At 37.6% G+C, this 24,266-nt stretch overlaps 1 protein-coding gene across 1 annotated transcript in view; it reads left to right on the top strand.

Moving 5' to 3' along the window:
• Window positions 1-11,760: 11,760 nt before the first annotated feature.
• LOC145985043 (sphingosine-1-phosphate phosphatase 2-like) overlaps window positions 11,761-24,266 on the top strand; it is a 63,779-nt gene continuing 51,273 nt past the window's right edge. Inside the window, exon 1 of the mRNA XM_083118558.1 lies at window positions 11,761-11,910. The gene's annotated coding sequence lies outside the window, so the exon portion shown is untranslated. The remainder of the gene's footprint in view (window positions 11,911-24,266) is intronic.

The following is a 24,266-nucleotide window of genomic DNA, read 5'->3' as shown; positions in this document are numbered from 1 at the left end:
AAGTTGATGTTAAATTGAGTTTGAAATTTTTATACAATTAGCAATCTTTCATAGATTAGTATATGCCGTAACATTTGCGATTTATGTTTGTAGATGCATTTCGAGTCTTAGTATGTTAAATGGCAAACGTAAACTCTGCACCATAAATTAAATATTTTTTTAAGTATGTACACCATTTAATTGAATTAGAATTTTTGGATCCATTGGAATGACTCAGACCCTTTATATTGTTACTATATCTGTGTGTGGGTGGAGAGAGACGGTACTAATATCTAGGATTGAAAGAGAGAGAACATCTATCTGCATGTACCCTTGAATTTTTGGAAAATTCGCCTTTAAAACTGGGAATTATACTTGAATATTACCATGGTCCTAAAGTTGCCATCCTGCAAGATCACTTAAACAAAAAAACAAATGTATTTTTGTTTAGTATCACTTTTCTGTCACTTTTGTCTATTCATGATGATGAGAATGAGTGATGATATGGTGAAGAGACAGTCATAAAGAACACCCATATCCAGACTGGGATTCGAAACCTGGGACACCCGCCATCTTAGCACACTGTGGTCACCCGCTGTCACAGAGGTCAACTAAACAAATAATGAATACTATTTAGGAACAACACAGGAATAGAATTATCCAAAGGCACCCAGAAAATTCAATAGTGGTTCTTTGCAAACATTTTTTGTCAGACAACAAAGAACAAGGAAAAGCATGTTATGGTGAATGATGCAATGGCTAAATGTAATGAAGACAACAGTATTGAGCCATGAGAGATAACACAGGTCAATATAAAAGAAGTAAAATAGAGGTTTGTGATAAGGGATGGAGTTCAATCCAAACTTAAAAATTGTAATGTGGTACAAAGGTGTCCGCAGGATTTTTTCTCAGGGAGACTCAAAGTAAGATTTCATATCTTGACCCTCAGTTACAGAAGTTGTTACCTTGTTATTATTATTTTACAAATTATAAAATTGAAATTGAGTGAAAATACCTTGGCGCTGTTGACAAATTCCAACTTGAGTCCACTATTTAAAAAGAATTTGGATTCGCCTTGCTTCCTTTCCATAAATATCTATCACTTTGATGATGAACAATTCTTTATCATTTTGAAATTTTTCATGATGCATTGATATCAAGCAGAGAGCACTTAATCTGCTCTCCATCGTAGCACCAATGATCAATGTTTTTATGCATCAAAGGTTACTGTATAAAAGAAAAGTAATTCAAAGTGACAGCATGTGAATTGCCAACTTGGGGAAATGATTTTCGACTTTTCGAGATCCCGACAAATCAAGAAATTCCAAAGGATTGTGTTGGGAAATGGTTATTTCTTGGTATTTTTTCTGCTAAAAGTGTCTAAATTTTTTGAAATTAATGTTTTTTTATTCCAGAAATGCAAAAACAATCACTTAAGAGGGAGGGGGATAGTGTGTAGAATTCAAGATTTTCACCATGAGATCTCTTCGTCAAGATGGGGGAGGATTTTCTCTTTATCGTTAATCAAATAGACATGTGTGCCAATTGTAGCGAAAATAGTCGCATACTCACAGCCAATGACTCCAGCTCCTACAGTTCACAAATTTTGTAAGTTTCCCAAAACATGATTGGGGAGGGAAATCCTATCATACGGAACTGATAAAATTTGCCATTTCTGGACCAGTTTCGGGATGGGGAACTTGCAAAATTTGTGAACATGGTGAAAATCTTGAATTTTACACATGTTCTCATCACAAATTTTTATCCTTGGACACCCCTAGTTATGGCAGTCAAATGTTCTTCCCTTACTTTGTTCGACATGGCAGTAATTGCTATAACTTACAGTTTGCAAGTCACAAAAAAATATTATTCCCTCTGTCCCATAATTATTGTCCGGTACAACTTTGTTTGTTGTCTCGTAATAATTGCCCCATATTCAAACTGTGACATTGATGTAGGCAGAAGAACATGAAACAAGGGAATGAGTCATACAACTTTACTACTCAAGGATCAGTACAAATTGTACTTTTCATCTGCCTCTTCGGCTGTCATTTTGGTATACCGGACTATAATTATGGGACAGAGGGAGTAGTAGTTATCATAAAATGTCACCACTTGAATTACATGGTATTTTCTCATATCTTAGCTTTTAACAAGTCAGAATATTTTAATAGTTTAGTAAAACAACATTGCAATTATGCTATTTTAGTTATGGCAAGGGCTGGATCCTGTATAACGTGACAGGTGCAAAATAGCCTAGGTGCTGACGCACCCAAAATTTTAAGTTCAAATTCAAATAAATGTATCTCCAGAGTTTTTTACTCCTTAAACCACTCTATTCTTGTGAACAAATTGTTGCGATTGCTGTACAGAAATCTGAACAATTTGATTGAGTTGGTGTTTTAAGTCCACTTTATGCATATTAAGGCTAATTGGGACTGGACCTGCAGTTTAAAGTGGGATCCGAACCACTATGTGCCTCCACCGGGTATCGAACCTGGGACCTCTTGATTACAAGGTGACAATGCCATCGGGGAGGCCAGAAATCTGAACAAGAATTCATAAAAACAGTAGGACGGAGCCATGTTGGTATCGATAAGTATCTTTTGAATTTTCTCCACTGTTGTCAATGATCTTGAGTGACTAGACGAGCAGCCAAGAGAAACAACTCTTTAGTCAAGATATGTCATTTTCAAAGGTTCATTCACCTTTGTGACTTGGGGGTCCAACACAAGAAGTTCCACATAGATTTTCGAGAAATGCTGTACCCTTTTGGAAAGCAGATGACAAGAACCAAGGCAGAACTGATGTGCTGCACCCAAATGTGACATCGAAGGCATGTAACTGCCTAGTGGTCAATGCTATGTGGAAAAATGAAACAAATCATCCATTGCCAATTCTTGCTTGCAAACTCTTGGGTAAGAACGTGGACATTTTCAAAACCACCATTATCATCATGCTGGGCCGATTCCAGAGTTCTTGGGAAAGGAATGAATGTCACTGTGTGGAGGGAGGGTTGTGGATTCCTACCCTTCTGTGTAAGTCTTTTGTGGGACTGCTGACTGACTGCAGCGACTTGTTTGTGTTGCATATGACAGAAAAGAATGGGCAGCAGGGGTATAAACAGAGCTGGTCAAATTAGCATTATTATTTTTCCATATTTGTATATATTTCTATGCCATTTTCCTCCCTCTCCAGGTTAACCCAAACAACAAGAATCTTGATTACATCAAATTGAAGTAGGGACGCTCATAATAATCCACTGCAACACTTTAAAAAGGCTTGCAAACTTTCAAAAACTTCTTCTTTTTGCATCCTGTGTGTCTAGAAAGAAGTTCACATAAAATGTCACAAGACATTTTAAAGTGCTATAATGCTACATGAGAACAATTTACGAGTTATTTAATGTGATGTGATGAGTTGTCATAACTCAGTAACTAGACTTTCTTATTTTAAACTGCTGCAATTATATAATCACACAGCCCTCCATTTTGGGGGAAAAATTTGGATGGTTTCAAATCAGTAGGCGATTCTGAAAGTATAATAGTATTTTGAGTGCAGATCACAGAAATGGCATCCATTTTTTTCCCCATCATGTGAGGATTTTTCAAAATTAAAATTCTCACATTCACCATTCCATTACACTTATTACAGACTGCAATAAACTAAATTTAAACATGGGAAATTTTGGTTGTTTACAAACCAATAGGCTATTCTGGAAGTATTTTGAATGCTGATGGAGGATATGACAAATTTCTTCCCATCATGTCAGATTTTTCTCCATGTCATTAGGTTCAATTAAGCGCCACCGTATTATAACATTCTGTTTTCAACACCTTCCCAAACACTCAATGTGTAATGAGAAGAAAGTAACACATGCCAATAATATTTTCTCTTTCGAACAGTTCTTCATGTTATGAATTGGGTATAATATAACATCTTTTTTATTTGGTGCTCTTCATCTTGTTTCATTTATACATACGTGTATACATCTCTCTCTCTCTCTCTCTCTCTGTGTGTGTGTGTGGTGAGAGAGAGAGAGAGAGATGAAGGAATTGGGAGCATAAAAATTGAAATCTCCATTTGTTAAAGCATAGCTCTGAAACTCATTGGTAGAAAGCTCATTCACCCCAATTTCTACCGGATGCAGAGTCTAGTAATAAGAAATTTCCACTCGGCTCTGCACAGTCAGCAAGGCAATGGCCCTTACCAGCAGTGATTGCACCTCCACTATAACTTTCCACCAGCATCAAGGGATACCCCTGGTGAATATCTTCAGGTGCAAAGTCCACCACATCTCAAAGGAATTCTGAAGTATAAAAATAAACCTGGAGATGGTAAATAGACACCATCGACGCTGATTGACAAGATCACATCATCACGAGGTCGCAACAAGCGTGCGGTACGATGTAGCAGTCTGGACTACAGAGAGCCAGAAGCCAAGAAGCCAGCCCAAGTCCGGAGAAGTAGCGGTCCAGCGATAAGCCACCAAAACTCCTGCCGCCTCCTATCGCTGTCAATATCTAAGCCAGCAGTCTCCAGCATCTCCCGCCATCTCCAGTGCACCCATCTCTGCCCAACTGTCGCCGACGCCAATAGCCGAGGGCCAAATCATCACGCAAGTGGTGAGTATCATTCAACCGACTAAGGCTACCAACATCCTTAGTCCACACCATTCAGGGTAGAGGTGGTCAAGGGTGACCCAAACTGAAATCTTATGTTTATTTAATTGAGCTACGTCCCGGCATGACTCGATCCCATAATTAACCAGATGCCACACACACGTGTATGTGTGTGTGTGACACACACACACACTCACACTCTTCAGATTGACCCTGCAAAGAAATAGTCGAATCTCATTAAAGAACGTTACAGGAGGCAAAATATTTTTTGCTATTTTAATGTTTCAAAGGTATTATACTAAAATTCTGTGCAAAGAAGCTGTTTAACAACATCTGGTACGAGTATTTTTTTGGTATACTCAATGTAAAATTTTGTGTCAAGACATTCTTCTGAGGACGACAACTACCATCTTTCTTTAGATGACTCATGCACTGTAAGTAGACTTCTGTCACAATATCTTCTCAACTTTCTAAACCCAATCCTTAGACTTATTTATGCACAACCATAATTCCTATTTTCCATATAAGGAAGGGGGAACACTAAAATTTTGTTGAAATTCAGTTGAAATAGCCATGCTTACAAAGGGTTTGTGGTTCTTTGCATGAACAACATGAGTATGATGATAAAATACAGTTATGTGCCCAGTTTCTTCATTTACTGTGGCTTCAATTCTTGCTGGACAGTTTACACGTTCGATTGCTAGTTGACGAACATACCACTGTTTTATGCATCCATCCTGAAATGTTTTTTGTCCTGATCTGTTGAAATACTTGGTTCTATTCAGTTCCTGTTTCCACTTCAAAAATTCTACAAGAATTGTACATGCTTGCAGTTGTAAGAAATGTAATCAGTGCATTAAAATCTCATGGTAATAGAAGAACCATCACATCAGATAATAAATACTTGCAGTAGTGGAGTGTCAATAGAGATGGGAGACAGTGTCTATCTCAAACTTTTCATTAGTAAATGCAAATAAAATATATATTGATTTCTTTAAATGCTGTATCTGGCAAAAGGATGAGTGTAGCGAGTTCATAATCTGACAGTAAAAACAGAACACTAATCCAAAACAAACCAAACCATACCTCGTCGGAGGCTGCAGCAGGAATGGGATGAGTACTGATGGATGATGTCTGGTTTCTATTTAGACAGGTTTCTATTTGCTATGCAGAAGTAAACTAGCTGATTGGAAGAATTTATTTAATTACAAGTATCGACACCATCATTCTTGACTGATCCTCTATTGCTTGACCAGAAGTTTTGTGGAATGAACAAATGATGTGATTGATTATTCAGTTTGTGTCCTTGATTTCTTTGTTTTGAGCTTCCTCCATTGTTTGTGAATCCACTAGGTTTGGAAAACAATGTGTATCTTTTCTTGTTAGGCACAGTGCCAATCATTATTGACTTCAGTAGTAAACATGGTATCCCCCAGCTAGCAAAATTTTCCCAAAGCATCCTTCAACAGTCCCATTGTCACCATGTCAAACCATAAGAGCATCTCCCACAGGGTGTTTACCACAATAACATCCAAAATTCTTGACTTTTCCATGACTTTACATTTTCTTGACCCTCATTTTTTTCTTAACATTTATTTAATTGTCCTCTAATTAGGTGTAGTAAAGAAAATATATATTTTTATTCAATGAAAAACCCCTACCGCAAGGTCAGTTAAGATGGAAATTGAAGCTCTACTTTAAAAAGAGATTTAGACTTGCTTTAATTATTAATACATGTAAAACTTAATGCTTCAGACTTCATCCTGGATGGGGAATGGCCACATTACTTTAATAGTTTTACAAAACTTCACACATAGAAGAATGTAATTCTTGAGAAACAGAGTGAACAAATCTTTACCACAACTCAATACAATTTATCAAATCCCAGTACAATGTACATTCACTATACTGTAAAAAAAAATTAGCAACAATTCTTGACTACAAGCATAATTTTGTGACTTTTTCTTGACTTTCTTGGCCTACTTGCTTGACTTCCTTCACATTCCTAACTGATCGACACCCTGCCCCAGATACAATTTTCAACTTCAGGTGCTAGTGTAATGCAAATATTACATCAAACTGCAAGTTACACCTGCAGGCTTCATTGCCAACAATTTTTTCTGGCCTTCACTACATGCATATTTATCATATTGGCAGGGCCTCCCTGATGGTGTAGTGGTAACCATCTTGTAATCAAGGTGTCCCAGGTTTGATACCCAGTGGAGGTACATACTGGTTCAAATTTCACATTAAACAGTAGATTCAGTCGCGATTAGCCTTACTGTGAATAAAGTGGGCTTAAACTCAAACTCTTAGTGGGTATTGTCGATGTTAGATACAAGCCTTTTGATCATATAAGCAAATATCAGGAAGTAGTTTGGCCCCAAGCAATATCATTAGCTCAGGAGCTTGACAGTCAACATGTTAAAGGATCCCACATTCAATTTGCAATGGAGATACATTACTCAGTGGTTCAGATCCAAAGAGGCCTGAAAACAAAAATTTGGAGACCTTGTATTATTCTGTAATACTGTTTACCATCAAATCGAACATGGCCTCATCACGAATATTTGTTTTAATTGTTTTTACTAATATGCATTTTAGCTTAGTGGGTCCATACACATGGTTTAAATTCATGTAGCAATAAAACTAATACATTGTGCGAGAGATTTGCATCCTTCAAGACTCTTATTCGTTTCTCAGACAGTGTATCCACATAAAGTTATTGTGTTAAAATGATAACATAGGTTCCCTTGAGTTTGTTCTGAATAATAATCCACATTTTTGAGAGATCTTAGGGAGAATTCACACCATTTCATCATTTCGAAGTGACACCAAACTGACAAGTGATGGGAGACACTTGTAACTTGATGATTTCACCAATGAAATGTAGCCTGCAATGGTGCTATGGCTTGGAAATCTCCCTCAGTCTCATCTTAATGGACTTAATCACAGTACACCCAATCTGATTAATTTATCATTGCACAACAACTATTCCCCACAGTACCAGACAGTGTTTGCTTCATCTCTACTTGTGGTTATTTACCTTCTGTTATTGAAGGCTTTGTAATTTTTCAAGTGTACGCGAATGTCTATAATCATATACAGGGGCATATCCAGAAATAGAATCTTAGGGGGGATCCAGCCAGGGGTGCCCATTCCCAATGGCATGCCCCCCCCCACCCTACTTCAAGTATTTAATGATGACAGCGTATCTATTATTATTATTAATAATAAAATTTACTACATACGAAGTGAATCATGTTTTGCTTAAAATCATGTTTCACACACTAACAAATAGTGTTTAATAGAACGAAGAAGAAAAAACAGTTTTGCGGATAAAGTGAGTATTAGTTTCTCTGTATTTAAATAGTGTTTCTTACTGCCTGGTAGTAATGCAATATATTGTTTTTAGGAATTCACCACTGCATGTATTATTCTGACGAAAAAAAAAACAACTTTACTTACTGTACCAGAACAGTTACTCACGGTGGAGTTCGACATGGCTGAAGATAGGGATACATTTACAGTATGACTGGCACAGTGGGCACACATGCCTTTTGGGTATTGTTGATTTATTCACGATTGAACACACCTGCCACTCACATCATAACCTTGACCTGTGATTTTTTTCCATGTCAAGACCAAGTTTGTGACATTGTTAAAAAAGAACTGATGTCAGATTTTCAGCTGACATATCACCACCCAGTGTGAAACTTGTAAACTTTTAGTGGATATTATTCTCAGAATCCACAAACCATGCACACAGAAAGAATTTTTCTATACCTGCTACATCGTGTCTCATCGGGAAGTATTATGAATCAACCATAGTATTTTCCAAATTTGGGGGGTATGGAGTTCCAGACCCCCTGATCACATACACACATGTATGCATGAAACAATATTAACTAATAATAAGCATGGTAATTTGAAATGTTGTGTGTTCATTTATAAGAAAGTGATTAGGGTGGAGGCACCAGGGCATGAGTTTACAATACCGGACCACTCTCCAATTTCTATAAAATTTCGCCTACTTACTAATTTCGGTGTCCTGATGATGTAACTGTAGTTCATATTTGGCAGTCACTTGTTAATATTGTACATTTATGTCTAGAAATTGTAAAATAACATTGCGATTTACCACGGTGATTGTCCCTACACAGCAATTCGGAACTATCTTTCTTTCGCATTTCATTCATGGTGTTCCTTTATGCACAACAATCTTGCTGACGTAACGAGGAATGCCTATGAGGTTAGGTTAGGTTCCATTAGCATAAATACAAAGAAAAATTAATATTTTAACTACGAGAACTATACCTTGTCTTGCCTGTTGATTTATTCATGTTGGGAAAATGGCATCTTCCGTGGAGCTATTGTTCTTATGGTAGGGTTACGTTACGTTAAGAAAACATAGTTTATTTAGTTTTTTCCTCGATTTCCATACTTGACCGCCAATTATTACATGCAGATTCGTGTTTAGGAGTTCACAATTAGTGAGTAGGCAACATTTCATAGAAATTGGAGAGTGGTCCGGTATTGTAAACTCTTTCCGGCAATGGTTATGGTCACCTTAAGACATTTTTGTACTGTAGATGTAATTTTGTATCATAAAAAAATTGATATTGATTTTGGAAGATTTGAAATGTATAGTTTGAAGTTTTGTGAATCTTGTCATATGGTCAAATTTATTCTATACATAATTCCCAAAAGATGAAAACATTTTAAATTTTTGATGACATGTTTTCCCACTTTTGGCCACTCTGTATCTAGTTATGGGCATCACTTTCTCCATCTCTAGATTTTAGAAATTTCTTTCATAGGGGAGCTACTTTATCTGTGCCTTCACTGCCCCTGTTGCAGCCTCCCGTTTAGACAGAAATCTGTGAATTTGACCTTGATGTCATAATCCACATTCCTTCCACATCTGCGTCAAAGGTCAACAGCTCACAGGTTTTGGGAAGGAAGAGCTGGAATACATGGTAGGCACTATGATTGAATATTGTGCATTCATTTTGTATAATGTATATATCTGTATCATCAAAATTGTTTTAGTAGTCAAGTGTGTAGTAGAGGATGATGTCAGTAGCAGTCAATTAACACCTCAAGAAATGTTTTAGAAGATACATAGAAAAACTAGTTTTACAACACACACATTTAATACTGTTAAATTTTGTTAATTTTAAATACATTTAAATTTTGAATGATTTTCATCTTTTTTATATTTTTTTCCTTGCTGTAGAGGATATTGAAACGATGAGATGAAATAGAACGGTCTCACTGCAGTACATGGGCTGCTTTTTTCCTCTAAATAGACGAACAAAATTTATATCCCCTGAAAGTACGTACCTTCTACATCCATTTTCCGGTGGTACTTTTCCGATTACTATTATATTACTACGCATAAAAAAAGTTTTTCCTACTACTAAAAGCAATGCATTTCTCCATTTGTTCACGTCCATATTGTTTACACACAGTTGCTGTCATTTGTTTTGGGGTCTTCCTCTCCGCACAAGAGTTTTGCTACCTTGTCTTCCAATGTCAGACGAGGAATGCTTGCAAGGTTAGGTTCCATTAGCATAAATACAATGAAAAATTATTCTTTGGGCTAAGAGAACTAACCCTAACTACCTATCAACGTAGGCACTTTTTGCTTTAACTAGATTTGTGCAGAAATGTGTGCCACCATGTCACTTTTTCCCCCAACCTGGATACGAATTTCTCGTTTCTTTCAAAGAAAATTTGGTAAATGTCTGTTATATCGGAGACACATTTCTTCATTTTTACAGAAGAAACTACTTACGGAAATGAGTTTCTGTACCATTTGGAAAGTTCATGGAGGTATTTTCTCACCGTAGAATGCTGCACAACAAGAAACAAGCACTTTTGATATAATAAACTTGCATTTTGTGCAAAGCGACAACATTATGCTGTTGTTTCCATTATGTACCTGCAGATGGCGCAAGCGTCGAAAGTCACGCGGTCTCGCCAGTGTTTCCAAAGGTGCCTTTTTTTATGAGAATTTTTTTTAACTATGCTTACCTAACCTAACCTTGCCGGAAATGGTGGGGCTATCGTGAATGGTTTTTGGGGCTATCCGTCAATGGTTCGTGGGGCTATCATGAACGATTTTTGGGGCTATCCGGCAATGGTTTGTGGGGCTATCCGTCAATGGTTTGGATGACATAATGAACACGAAAGTAGGCATTTTTCGGTTAAGAAGGTTGAAACACTGCATACCCACTCCAAATTGACAAAACACAAGCACGACGCGCAATGATCCACAGCTGTGCGTGGCACATTGTATGTTCCGCAACGGAAGAAAGGAACCAAAAGAATTACTCGTAATGTGAAAAATCTATGTTATTTTTGTGTAAAAAGCATAATGGCACCTTTAACTATGTTCCCCAATACATAATTGGTAAGTACGAACCATCCGAAACACAAAATATCCGATTTTAATGTGTCTCCGATATAACATACATTTACCGAAAAACAGTTTCATACATCGGAGACACATTTCTTCATTTTTACAGAAGAAACTACTTACGGAAATGAGTTTCTCTAAGCATAGAACGGTAAAACTGCCCTTGCCTTGGCTAGGGTTCGAAGCCCAGACTTTCGGCAACAAGATCGTGAGTTTCATGAAACAATTTCCCTTCCAAAGAATCGAATTCACCAAATCTTTCTTACGTGAATAACTTCCTCCAAATTTCCAAGCACTTTATACTGGTGTCATTTCAAGCTGCAGCAATCCACTGACATGTAATATTACCTTAATTTGTTGTACATTTATGAGCTCATTTGGCATGTGCATTCAATGACTCTTTATATTTATTTGTAGGTTTTTTGGACAAATGTCGCAGAGAAAAATTTCCAGAAGCAAATGCGACATCTTTGCCACGAAGTTTGTATTTGTGTTTGCTTGTGCCCCTAATCCGCCCTAATCTGCTTGTGCCTTTCAGTCGCAATGTTGCTAACTAACAACTCTCATTTTTGTTAAAGAAAACGGCATATTCGCATATGTCCGTAGCTTCTTTCTAAAGCTATTTCTTTTTCTGGGTTGGCATCTCTGATTTTGTGAGGCCCCGGAATCTGGATTTCATTATCACTTCCGGTGCGGGTCCTGGGATATGTGGAAAAAGAAATTTCGCGAACCGGATCACAGATTAGATAAAGTAAAGAAGAAAACGACGTGTAATCTGTGGTTGTAGAATGGGAGGGGTTAAAATTTGTCAGTGTACAAAATAAAAGTTTGCAGTATACGAAGGACAACCTAAATTGCCTAGTTTATCAAGTGATGTATTAATATGTAAGTATTGCACAGGTATCTATAACTAAAAACGCAGGAATTGTAGTAAATACATAGGTTTCATACTTAATCCTCATAAAATTTTGGGTCATTGTAAGATGTCAAGGCTGATAAAAATTGATCATGATCATGACTCATGCAATGAGGATACTTCTAGCCGGCTTTACTAAGATAAAATATCAGCACACATCAAAAGGTACGGTATTCAGGGAGAATATTCATTCTAACATATCGGGAATGACTCGCTTCGAAGATAAAGGTGAAGCCACTATTGAAACTTAATGAAGGTATTAATAATTGCAGTAGTTAAGGGAAATTGTGTATTCTGTAATGTTCTTTCAATATTTTGTAAGGAAGTATACAACATGACTGTTTAGCTGTCACCTAATTTTTGCCTGGTCTGTACGTGACTGTATGTATACTAGCTATTGTTTTAATTCCAAACCTTGGTGTCAATATGAAATTAAATCGATTCGTCTAATAATATTAATAGATGAATAAATGTGTTGTATATCAGAGGCATAATTAGCTTGTACCTGCAGAGTAGAATAATTCGGTAACAGTTTCATTCATTGGAGACACATTTCTTCAATTTTACACAAGAAACTACTTACGGAAATGAGTTTCTCCAAGTTTACAATGTTCGTCGAGGTATTTTATTTCATCGTGGAATATTGGACCGGGAAGTCATGTATTTTTCAAGAGAAATATCTCACTGACGCACAATTGACATTGGTTTCGTTTGCATGCCGTACGACAACTGGATGCTGCGTACGTTTGACGACTTAAGCCCCTGTCATTGTTTCAACCCCTTTTTTTACTATTCTTGGTATGACTTGAGATGACCGGACCCCTCTCCGATTTTCTTCAAATTTGACATAGTCACTAATTGAGGCCTGCTAATCACGAATCTGAAGTTAAAATTTGTCGGAAATGTCTAGAAATTGCAAACTATTGACGCTAGCCTCACAAACCATTGACGCTAGCATCACGAACCATTGGCACGTGGTTAGGTTAGGCAAACTACCATTTTGGTAACATTATCGTATGGGTAAAACGGATTCCTTCAAATTTCCTTCAAATTTACAGGAGAAAGTACTTACGGAAATCATTTTCTTGAGCGTTTTGGAAGTTCCTGAATGTAGATTTGATCCATTTTAATGTGAATGCATTTTGTTTTCTGCGAAAATCTCTGTCCGACACGCTGTTTCTGCTCCCACCATTTGCTTTTTGCATGAGAACATTGCACTCTCATGCAAAAAGCAAATGGCGGGAGCAGAAACAGCGTGTCGGACAGAGATTTTCGCAGAAAACAAAACGCATTCACATTAAAATGGATCAAATCTACATTCAGGAACTTCCAAAACGCTCAAGAAAATGATTTCCGTAAGTACTTTCTCCTGTAAATTTGAAGGAAATTTGAAGGAATCCGTTTTACCCATACGATAATGTTACCTGGTTCTAGTGAAAACACGGCGAGGCTGAAACACTGGCTACGGGGTTGCATCGTCTTAACACACAGAACATTGCACTCTCATGCAAAAAGCAAATGGCGGGAGCAGAAACAGCGTGTCGGACAGAGATTTTCACAGAAAACAAAACGCATTCACATTAAAATGGATCAAATGTACATTCAGGAACTTCCAAAATGCTCAAGAAAATGATTTCCGTAAGTAGTTTCTCCTGTAAATTTGAAGGAATCCGTTTTACCCATACGATAATGTTACCTTTAAAATTTTGTGTCGTGGTAGTATCAGGAATATATATATTTGCTTGTGAAACAAAATAATTTGCGAAAATTGATGGTTTCCATTCCGAAAACTAACGCCTTATTTTAGCTTATCTATACGTTTCCAACAAATTTTAATTTCAGATTAGTGATTAGGAGACCTCAATTAGTGAGTATGCCAAATATGAACAAAATCGGAGAGGGGTCTGGTCATCTCAAGTCTTTCCCAATTCTTGCCTAACGTAACCAAACCTAACCTAACCTTATCGGAAATGGTTTGTGGGGCTATCGGTCAGCTACTGTGCATAATGGTTCTTGGGGCTATACGTCAGCTACCCGTACATAATGTATAATTTCAACTGCTGACGAACACGAATGTAGGTATTTTTTGGTGAAGAAGGTTGAAACACTGCATACCCACAACGTGAGTCAAGATGTGCCCGCCATATTGTGTGTTCCAGAAGCGAAGAAAGGAATAAAAAAAAGCACTCAGAATGTGTAAAATTGTGTTTGTTTTCGTGTAAAAAGCATAATGGCACCTTGAACTATGTTCCGCAATACACAATTGGTAAGTACGAACCATGCAAAACACAAAATATCCGATTTTAATGTCTCTGATCTATGAAACTGTTACTGATTAATTCCTTCCTGGGAACTTCTAGGAAAACTAAATGAATACATTGAACAGTGTGAAGTTATCTATCAATTAATTTTGGCATGAGTTTACAATACAGGACCACTCTCAAATTTCTATGAAATTTCGCACACTCACTAATTGAGACGTCCTAATCATGAATCTGCATCTAATAATTGGCGGTCAAGCATGGAAATTGTAAAATAACATGTAGAAGTTATAGAATAACCTTGTTAAATACCACGATGATTCTCCATACAAAGCAATTGACAACCATGTTTCTTTCGGAATTCTTGTCGCACAACAGTTCTCCTACCTTTTGTTCTGACATCAGACGAGGAATGCTTACGACGAGAAATGCTTACAAGGTTAGGTTAGGTTCCATTAGCATAAATACAACGAAAAATTATTATTTATGCTAAGAGAACTAAACACACTAAAATTGAAATGCTTTTTGCCTTGACATCAGAACACAATGTTGGTCAAGTGTTGTGCGATAAGTGAGACACAATTCGTTATGCTGTATTCAGCGTTGCCACATTGTTGCGTTCTCAGTTACATTGTGTTCAGCATGAAAGAATGGCAGGAGACACGCACAACAGTTTTCCTACCTTGTGTTCCAGAAATGCCTACGAGGTTAGGTTAGAACTGTTACGAGAGGTTCCATTAGCATAAATACAATGAAAAATTATTATTTAGGAATGTAGACTCGTTTGATTAGGTATGTTTGGCAATGGTGTATTGCACATTGATTTTTTCATGTTGGGAAAATGGCATCTTCCATGGACCTATTGTTCTTACGGTAGCGTTACGTTACATTAGGAAAACATAGTTTATTTCGTTTTTCTCTACATTTCCATACTTGACCGCCAATTATTACATGCAGATTCGTGATTAGGAGATCTCAATTAGTGAGTAGGCGAAATTTCATTGCAATTGGAGACTGGTCCGGTATTGTAAACTCGTTCCTTAATTTTCATAATATCTAATACTTCTAAGGCTATTTTTAAACAGTTACAGTCAATACTTTTCAATTTATGTCCATTGATACATTATGTAACATTGTTATTCGTAAACATAGAATTTCCGAGAAAAAATGTCATATCTACTAGCAAATATAATCATTTTCATATGTACCTGGAAATTAATGTTAATGAAGGTTTCACCAACAAATGTCAATAAAAATGTATGGGTACTACTTATGGGTGTGACACCTATAAATAATTTATTTCGCACTTTGTTACATTGCTAACATACTATTCTGCATTGTGGAACACTTCTTTAGGTGAAATAAGTTTCTAACGAAAATAATGTCTATTTTTTACATTTATGGGTACTTACTGTTACTCGTTATTTTGATTCTGTAACGCACATTATGGCGATAACGTACTGGTTCATAGTGCGTTGTGCGAGTGTGTTTTATTTATGTGTGTCGATTTATGCAGTGTTGCAACCTTGTTCACTGAAAAATACCTACTTTCGTGTCCGGATTTGAAATTATGCTAATACCTCACAAACTATTGACTTAGCCCCACAAACCATTCACGTTAGCCCTGTTAGCCCCGAAAACCATTCACGTTAGCCCCACAAACCATTTTCCGATAGGTCAGGTTAGGTTTGGCAAGCATAGTTTAAAATTTTTTTTAAAAAAATACTCGACACGTCATGTTATAGTGAAAACACGGCAAGGTTTGAAATGCTGACTACCTAGTTTATGTCATCTAAGACACGGAACATTGGGCCCGTTCCAAAAGTTGCATGAGTTTAACGCGTTAAACGAGTTATGGTAACTGGCTGTCCCATAAGTGCTTCCGTGCGTTTCGAGAGTTTCATTATGGTATCCCAAAAGTCGCATTCCGTGCGTTACGTGCATGAACGAGATTCACCAAACGCATGGACCAGGAAGCTGGTTTGTTCCGTGAGAATCGTCTGATCCTTGCAGACAAAGCACGTGCTGATGGATTCAAACTGCAGTAGTTTGGAAAATGTATTATAATTTTAAGAGAGACCGATATGAAGCAACATGCACAAGATGAGTATGCCTTGATTGTTCTTAGAATGTGATTGAAATGAGTAGCAGTGTCCACAGTAGAGTTTATTTTTGCCATAAGGACATTCCTTCTGCTTACGCCTTGCGGAAACTTTCTCTAAACAAAATGCTGCAACTGTGCTTTCGCCTAGAGTGTCCCATAAGTCTGTAAAATAACTGGTTTCACCAGATTCACGAGCCCAGTTATTTTCGTTGAATGCGTTCATTTCGTTAAGACTTTCGGAACACACCCATTGTGCTCTCGTGCAGAAAGCAAATGGCAGAATCAGCAATAGTGTGTCGGACAGAGATTTTCGCAGAAATCAACATGCATTCGCATTAAAATGGATCAAAACTACAAGGGTAGTTCAAGGTTGACCGGGATTTTCGTACGTAAAAAATCGATGAATATCCGGATCATGATGAAACGTGCAGGTGACGTAATGTATTCCTTCGCGAGTAACTAGCACCCGGCATGACGTATTTCGCGCATGCGCAGCAGTTGCAGCGAACATGGCGGCAAGCAGTGTGTCTGTGGCTGTGGAGCAGCGGTGTGTAATCAAATTTCTCGTGGAGAAGAAAGTGAAACCAGCTGAGATTTTCAGACGATTGCAAGCACAGTATGGTGAACAAACGATGTCGCGGACTAGAGTGTACGAATGGTGTGAGCAGTTTCGCGAAGGATGGGAGCTGGTGACAAATGAAGCGCATGGACACATTCGCCCGACTGCATTCACACCAGTGAATTTCACACGTGTTGAGCAAATGATTCTTGAGAACTGGCGAGTAACAGTGCGGGATATTGCTGCCGAGGTGAATATCAGTGTCGGGAGTGTTGAGACAATCATTCACGACCACTTACGCTTCCGCAAAATCTGTGCAAGGTTTGTACCCCGCCAGCTGACATTCGATCAGAAGTGGACACGCAGGACGGTCTGTGAACAGCTTCTGAATCGGTTTCGAGCAGAAGGTGATGAATTGTTGAAACATGGTTGCGCAATTCAACCCCAGAGACCAAAAGACGCAGCATGGAGTGGCAGCATAAAGGTTCCCCGCCCCCCAAGAAAAGCAAAATGCAGCCGTCCGCTGGAAAGCTCATGGCAAGTGTCTTCTGGGACATGAAGGGCGTTATCCATGTGGATTTTCTGGACAAAGGGAGCACGATTAATGTGCAGTATTACTTAACATTGTTGAGTGGTGCTGTACGAAAGTCCATTCACAAGAAAAGACCTGGGATGTTGTCTGGAAATGTCATTCTTCTCCATGACAATGCCCGCCCTCACACGGCCAATGTGACAACAACAACTCTGGCCGACATGCGCTGGGAAGTTCTGCCCCATCCCCCCTACAGTCCGGATTTAGCCCCCAGTGATTATCATTTGTTTGCACCCCTTAAAGACCATCTGGGAGGGAAGAAATTCATGACAGACGAAGCACTGCGGTGCGATGCCCTCCAGTGGCTACGACAACAACCAAGTTCTTTCTACGCCAAAGGAATTCGGGAGCTGCCAGAACGATGGCAACGGTGCCTCGGCGTGCACGGAGAATACTTTGAAAAACTGACATAGTTTGGTGTTTCTTCTGCTACCTATTTCCTCTGCAGAAATGAAAGTCCCGGTCAACCTTGAACGACCCTTGTACATTCACGAACTTCCACAACACTACAGATAATGATTTGCGTAAGTACTTTCTCCTGTAAAAGGTAAGAAATCCGTCACACCTATATGAAAGTGTTACCAATGTATGTTCAAAGTGTATAAACAGAGCATACAATTTGTGTGAAAAGAGAAAAACACGCTGTTTCATGCAACATTGTTATTCGTACAGGCAAGAGTTCCTCGCATACAGCACCACCACTATTCGGGCGATTTTGTGCAGTTTGCAACTTCGTAACAAGTTTGAACATGCAGGTGCGCTCCCCATCAAGCGGAATGCTGGCGTAGGTATTGTTGTAGGCCTATCGTCTATCTATCAGTGTGTTCGAAATGGGCAAGGTGAAGGAACTTAGTTCCAATCTGAAGGATGTTATTATAAATTTTTCTCTTAGAGGTATGCGTTAAGAAAAATTGGACAAACAGTCAATAAATCACACTCCGCAGTTCAATACATAGTAAACAAATTTAGAGAGAAAGGTTCAACACAGAATGTGCCGAGAAAACCAAAAGAGAGACGGTTGAATAAACGTGATGAACGCTTTATTTTAAAAAGAGAATGAGAAAACCCCCGACTAATTGTTTTTCAGTTACGACCATTAGTAGAAAATGTTGCTGGCAAGATGATGTCCGACGTTCCTTGTGGAAGCATGGATATCATGGTAGAATACCACGAAAGAGGCCTTATGTAAATAAGGTGAATCGCAGGAGTAGACTTTCATTCGCGAAAGAGCACATCCACAAGGACCAGGAATTTTGGGATAGTGTCATATGGTCAGACGAGTCCAAGATTAATATATACAGGTCAGATGGGATAAATAGGGTCTTAAGTGAGCAAGGGGGGTGGGGGGCAAGGATAGTTTACGTTCTACTGACTGCAATTAGAGAGAAGCATATTGAAAATGGAATTCGGGCAGATGATTTTGTTTCACATCCACTGGTAGACAAGGCATAAACTATGAAATGACCCATTGTGCTTCTGGCTATGGATTTTTTGGATTTACTTGATTTGTTTTAGTTTATATTAGGTCGTTTTCCTACCACTTTTGGCTAATCACGAAGATAATTCATTGATTGAGTTGGTGTTGGAAGTCCACTTTATGCATAGTAAGGCTAATCGGGACTGGACCTACAGTTTAAAGTGGGATCCGAACCACTGTGCAAAGTGCCTCCACCAGGTATAGAACCCGGAACCAAATTATTATAAGACCACAACACTACCACTGCGTCAATCACGAAGATAAGGATGAATGAATGGACAATCACAAACATATATGGACGACACAACACGAGTTCTTCTGTGGCAGGTCCTGCGGCAAATAAACGTAAAAGGTGATCGTGCAGGGAAACCAGCGATTTCTTTACTTCCAGATATGCATTCAATCCGTACTGCACTGTATTTGTGGGCAATCAAAGAGGTAAATCACATAAACATCATCACATTTGATCATCCAATATTTCTGAAAGCACTCTGTATCGTAGTCTGTGAGAACTCTGATAGTCCTCTCAAGTAGCCCATACTAAGGCTGGGTGGTCTTCATGTCAAGATGAGTTTCCTGAGATGTGATGTTTATCTATTGGCAGATTCAGGTCTTCAACAAATCCTTGAGATCATCTACGGTGGTAATACTGTTAAACCTATGATCACAGGAAAAGCTCCTCACGTCCAAGCAGTACACCTTAGACTGCATTTTTAAGACGAGCGAGGCTCTGGGGTCTGGATTCACAGTCAGTATAATCCTCTGTGGGGCTCGTCTTGTCCGTATTGTCCCTTCATCCATATCACCTTATAATCAGTCTTAGTCTTCGCAATTAGCCAAATGTGGCAGAAAATGATAATATAAACCAAAACAATTGAAGGCAATCTGAAAAATCCATAGCCAGAGGAACAAGGGCTCATTTCATAGTTTATGCAACACTCTTCTAGGTACTTAAAGAAACAAAGTGCATTGCAAATGAACATATTTCTAACATACGTTCAATAAATCGTTGGCCTGCTAAATTCAGAAGTAGACTCTAATGTAAGTTTAAGCTCTGAGGTGCTGAAAAATCTCTATCTACATTCGGTTCAACTCTGAAAGATAACAGGACACTGCAGCTCTGTGGCTGCAATACATTGTTAGAGTGCTCGATATTCGTCTGAATTTCATTAAAGCCAAGCGTATTGGGAAGTGCGGTTTACATCTTGAATCAGTTATGCAAATGTTCTCCTTTTGCTGCATGTGGGGAAAACACCTGTGCTACAAATGCACATCTGTATGTAGAGGAAATGATTAAATTTAACATGTTAACACCAGGTATCTGCAATTCTGCAATGGACTCTAAGGCATAGTGACCGGTTTAGAACCGTATTTTACCATATCATATTAGTTCAATGTATTGACAGTGGCGGTGATTATGGTGGGGGGGCAAGGGGAGCAGTCCCCCCCTCCATACACACTTTTTGTTCCCGCACTATGGACTCTCAATGCTAACCCTTGTCTACCAGTGGATTTGACCCAAAATCATTTGCCCGAATTCAATTTTCAATACGCTTCTCTCTAATTGCAGTCAGTAGAAAGTAAACTATCATTGCCCTCCCCCCCAACTCCCCACTCACTTAAGACACCTAATCGCTGCCACTATGTGCATACATTCTTAAACAACAAAAACAACATGTAAGTTACAAACTCCTCGTGAACGAAACACTGCATACAACGATGTATTACGTTCTCATCAATATCATAATTGTACTATGATGCCAGGGGTCTCTGATTTGAATCCCGGCCTGGCACAAAATTGAAGTGAAGTGAAGTAAAGCAAATCAATCAATAAACCAATAGCATAGGAGATGGAACATGTATATTTAGGGAAACACATGACTCTGCATTAAACTACATATCTCCTCAACCCCTGACTCTAAAGGCACAAAAAAAAAACAATATCTAGAGGAAATCATATGCTATGAATTTGGTTCAGTGACTTTAGGACTTAAATTACATAGTTTCGTATACAGTATATTTTCTGTTTTTTGTGTCGGAAACCAACTTTTACGCTAATTCTAAAAATCGTGAATATTAGAATCTTTCTAATTCAGTTAATATTTATGATAGCTGTATGAAACCAAAAACCATAATTTAGCAAATTTTCTGTTCTTTCAATTTGGTTATCTTCACTTTTTGTGTACAATGCACCGTTTTCGAGGGCCATTTTGCCAAATCTCTGCATAATCAAGGTAGATACATACAGGTTGGTCGATTAGGGTACTCGATTTGAGATGATGCCATATTGGTTAAAGGAAAATGATAATCATGAGATTTTAGTTACATGTTCTTATTAGAGAAATAAGCAATATATCATTAGTGGAAGGTAGTAATAGTCGAAATATTAATATAAAATCCGTTGTTTAAATTAAGTATTTATTGTAATATTTAGAACGCATAGAAGAAAATACAATTATAACTGTAGTTAATTCAAACACGAAACGGGCCGAGTGAGGACAGTAATTGAAGTAAATGAAAACATTTTGTGAATTCGTTTGAAGCAAATGCTGCGATGACTGTACACTTCATTTTGTATGACAGTGCTTTCTAACTTTGGTCGGAGATTTTATACTCTGTCCCGATTATCTCTGCTGCAGAAAGGCTGCACATTACTGCAGAGAAGGTGGGGGGAAATCAAGTGTACAGACGAAGCAGTACACGATGGTGCAAAAGCTGGTAATTACAGCTGCTTTTCCCCGTTCCACGCAATCCCGTTGCGCAGAGACATAATTTCATTCGCTTGATCCAGCGAAGTTCTTTTCTTACGTATGGAGTGACCGTTCAAAATATTCTTGGGTAGAACGCAACGCACAGTGCTTTCATTGTTGAAACGTCGTTGCAAGGTATTATTTTCCACACCCTGTATTAGTAAAATGAAGCTAGAGATTAAATAGATTTTCAGTTTTTTCAATTATAAACATTGTTGAAAAATAAAAAAGATTAGTAATGTTAATTTTTCCACAAGTCCCTAATTTTCAGTTTCTTAATGTATTTTTCTTGCTGAATTCCAATTTATACAAAAAAGTGTTCCATTTTCTCATGATGACGATAAGACCAAATAATCTTAGTTTATAATATTTTCGGGTATATTAAAATATGCAAAAGTTCTTATTCGCAATATTGGAAGAAAACTGAAGATGGAAATTAATGTTCAAATTACTATACCATAAGGAAATTATTCATTTGAGAATCTTGAATTGATGTTTTAAGTTCTTTTTATGCACAGATAGGCTAATCAGGACTCAACCTACAGTTTAAAAGTTGGATCCGAACCACTGTGCAATGTGCCTCCACCATGTATCGAACCCCTTGATTACAAGGTGAGGACGTTACCACTACGCCATCGGGGAGGCCTTTATTTGAAAAATGGAAATAAAGGTAAAGAAGCAGCAGAGTGATTATTTGTTCGTTTCATAATACTTAAGTACAAAGTACAATTTTACACACGTTGCCTTCGCACAATGTCCAAAGTCCTGTTTCACAGTTCTTCACGAATTATACTGGTTTGTTCTGCAGCTGTCTTTGGATGTAACAGTAACATTTTCGAATAACAGTAACTGTAAACTACTTAACGTTATGAAATTAGTACCTGAATCTCAGTTATGTTTCCACCTAACTTGTAACTAAATTGAAAGTTAGTTGTACACTCCTGTTTACATAAAGTGTCTCTCATTATAGGGTTGAACAGTTGAAGTATTTCGACTTGATCTGAACAGAAGAGTACACTACTATTTTTTTGCATAGAAATAAATTTTCTTCTGTTCCATTTTTACAATTTGTTGATTCATATGCTCGCCTGAAAGAATGGATGAATTAGTGATTATTGAAATCGTGAGACCATGAGAACAATCTTATTTATTGCCAAGAACAAGAATGTATCTATTCAAAGCATATTTTAATTAGAATAATTTCGACATAGGGCTATATAATCTTCAACAATCCTCATTGGTATACCACAGTTCAACAGTAATTCTAAATAATATATTGTTTGCTCAACAAAAATACAATAACATATTATTTTTTCATCTTTAAGTAAAAGATGTGCATTTTATTGCCTCTGTATTTGGATGTTATAATATATGGTTGATTCATTTAGTTTATTTTACTACACTTTCCTGCCATTTTTGTCTAATCGCGAAGATGAGAATGAGTGATAAGATGATGAAACTTATGAAGGATTACATACAAAGACACCCATGCCGGGATTCGAACCAGAGACTCTTAGCGCCATAATGTGCTGTGCTAACCATTCCAACATGGAGACCAGTAGTTACAATTATATATGAAACTTAATGCTAAGTTCTTGGTGGTCGGTCATCTGTGATGAAATAAATAGCATGCTTTCATATCATGTTTTGAACCTATGATTCAACACTGTTGAACTCCTCTAAGATTTGGGCAAATACCCTTAAAAATTGGAACTAGAAAAAAATTCAAGGAATCTGTGATACAACTTTACAGACAAGACAGACAAAAGCTTGTTGTTCGATATGATAAGTACCTTAATATTGGTGGCAATTATGTGGAAAAGTAGATAAAAGTGTGGTCTTTCATGTAACAATAAAATTGTTACAAAAAGTTTACTTGTTTTTTTATCATATCAAAACGGTACTTACTTAAAAAATACATCTCGTACGTAGATTCGCAAATGTTCATCTGCAAAAGGAACATATAAAAATATTGTTAATATGGTGTATGAGACTATGAACTGAACAAAGATAAGAAGAAAAAAAACATTTACATTACATTGTTACAACCTCAGGCAAGTTGATTTAATAATAAAATAAAAACAGCTTAGAGATGTTGTGTAAGTGGATGTGAATATAATTGATCTAAACTTCACTATAATGGTTAAGGAAGTGGTCCTGTTATAACAGAATTATTAAAGGTTTGATTCACGGTATCAGTTAGGGTGACCAGACGTCCTCTTTTATCCAGACATGTCCTCATTTTTAGGTGTCTGTCCAGCATCCGGGTGGATTTTTTAAAAATCCATAAATGTCCTCCTTTTTTGGAAAGAGTATACAGCATCGGCCATAGCGAATGTGCTGCACAGAGAATGTATCAATGCATAAAGATCATCATTTGTCATTTTACACCTAAAGCACGTAAAATATTTGAGCAATGCTCACTAAACATCTGCGAGCTGATCTACCATCACTTTATCCAAACATATATCATCAGTATTATAGGAGAGTTTACTATCATAAAGTGTCTGCATTTCTGTTACGAGTCATATGTATGCGAAGTGAGAATTTCATTTATTGAGTAATATTTACTTTTATGAAAT

This window comes from Lepisma saccharinum, chromosome 3 (assembly GCF_977018435.1).
Source record: "Lepisma saccharinum chromosome 3, izLepSacc3.1, whole genome shotgun sequence".
Taxonomy (NCBI): Eukaryota; Metazoa; Arthropoda; class Insecta; order Zygentoma; family Lepismatidae; genus Lepisma; species Lepisma saccharinum.
Note: the sequence above shows the minus strand (reverse complement) of the source record. Positions and strands in the feature narration are given on the sequence as shown.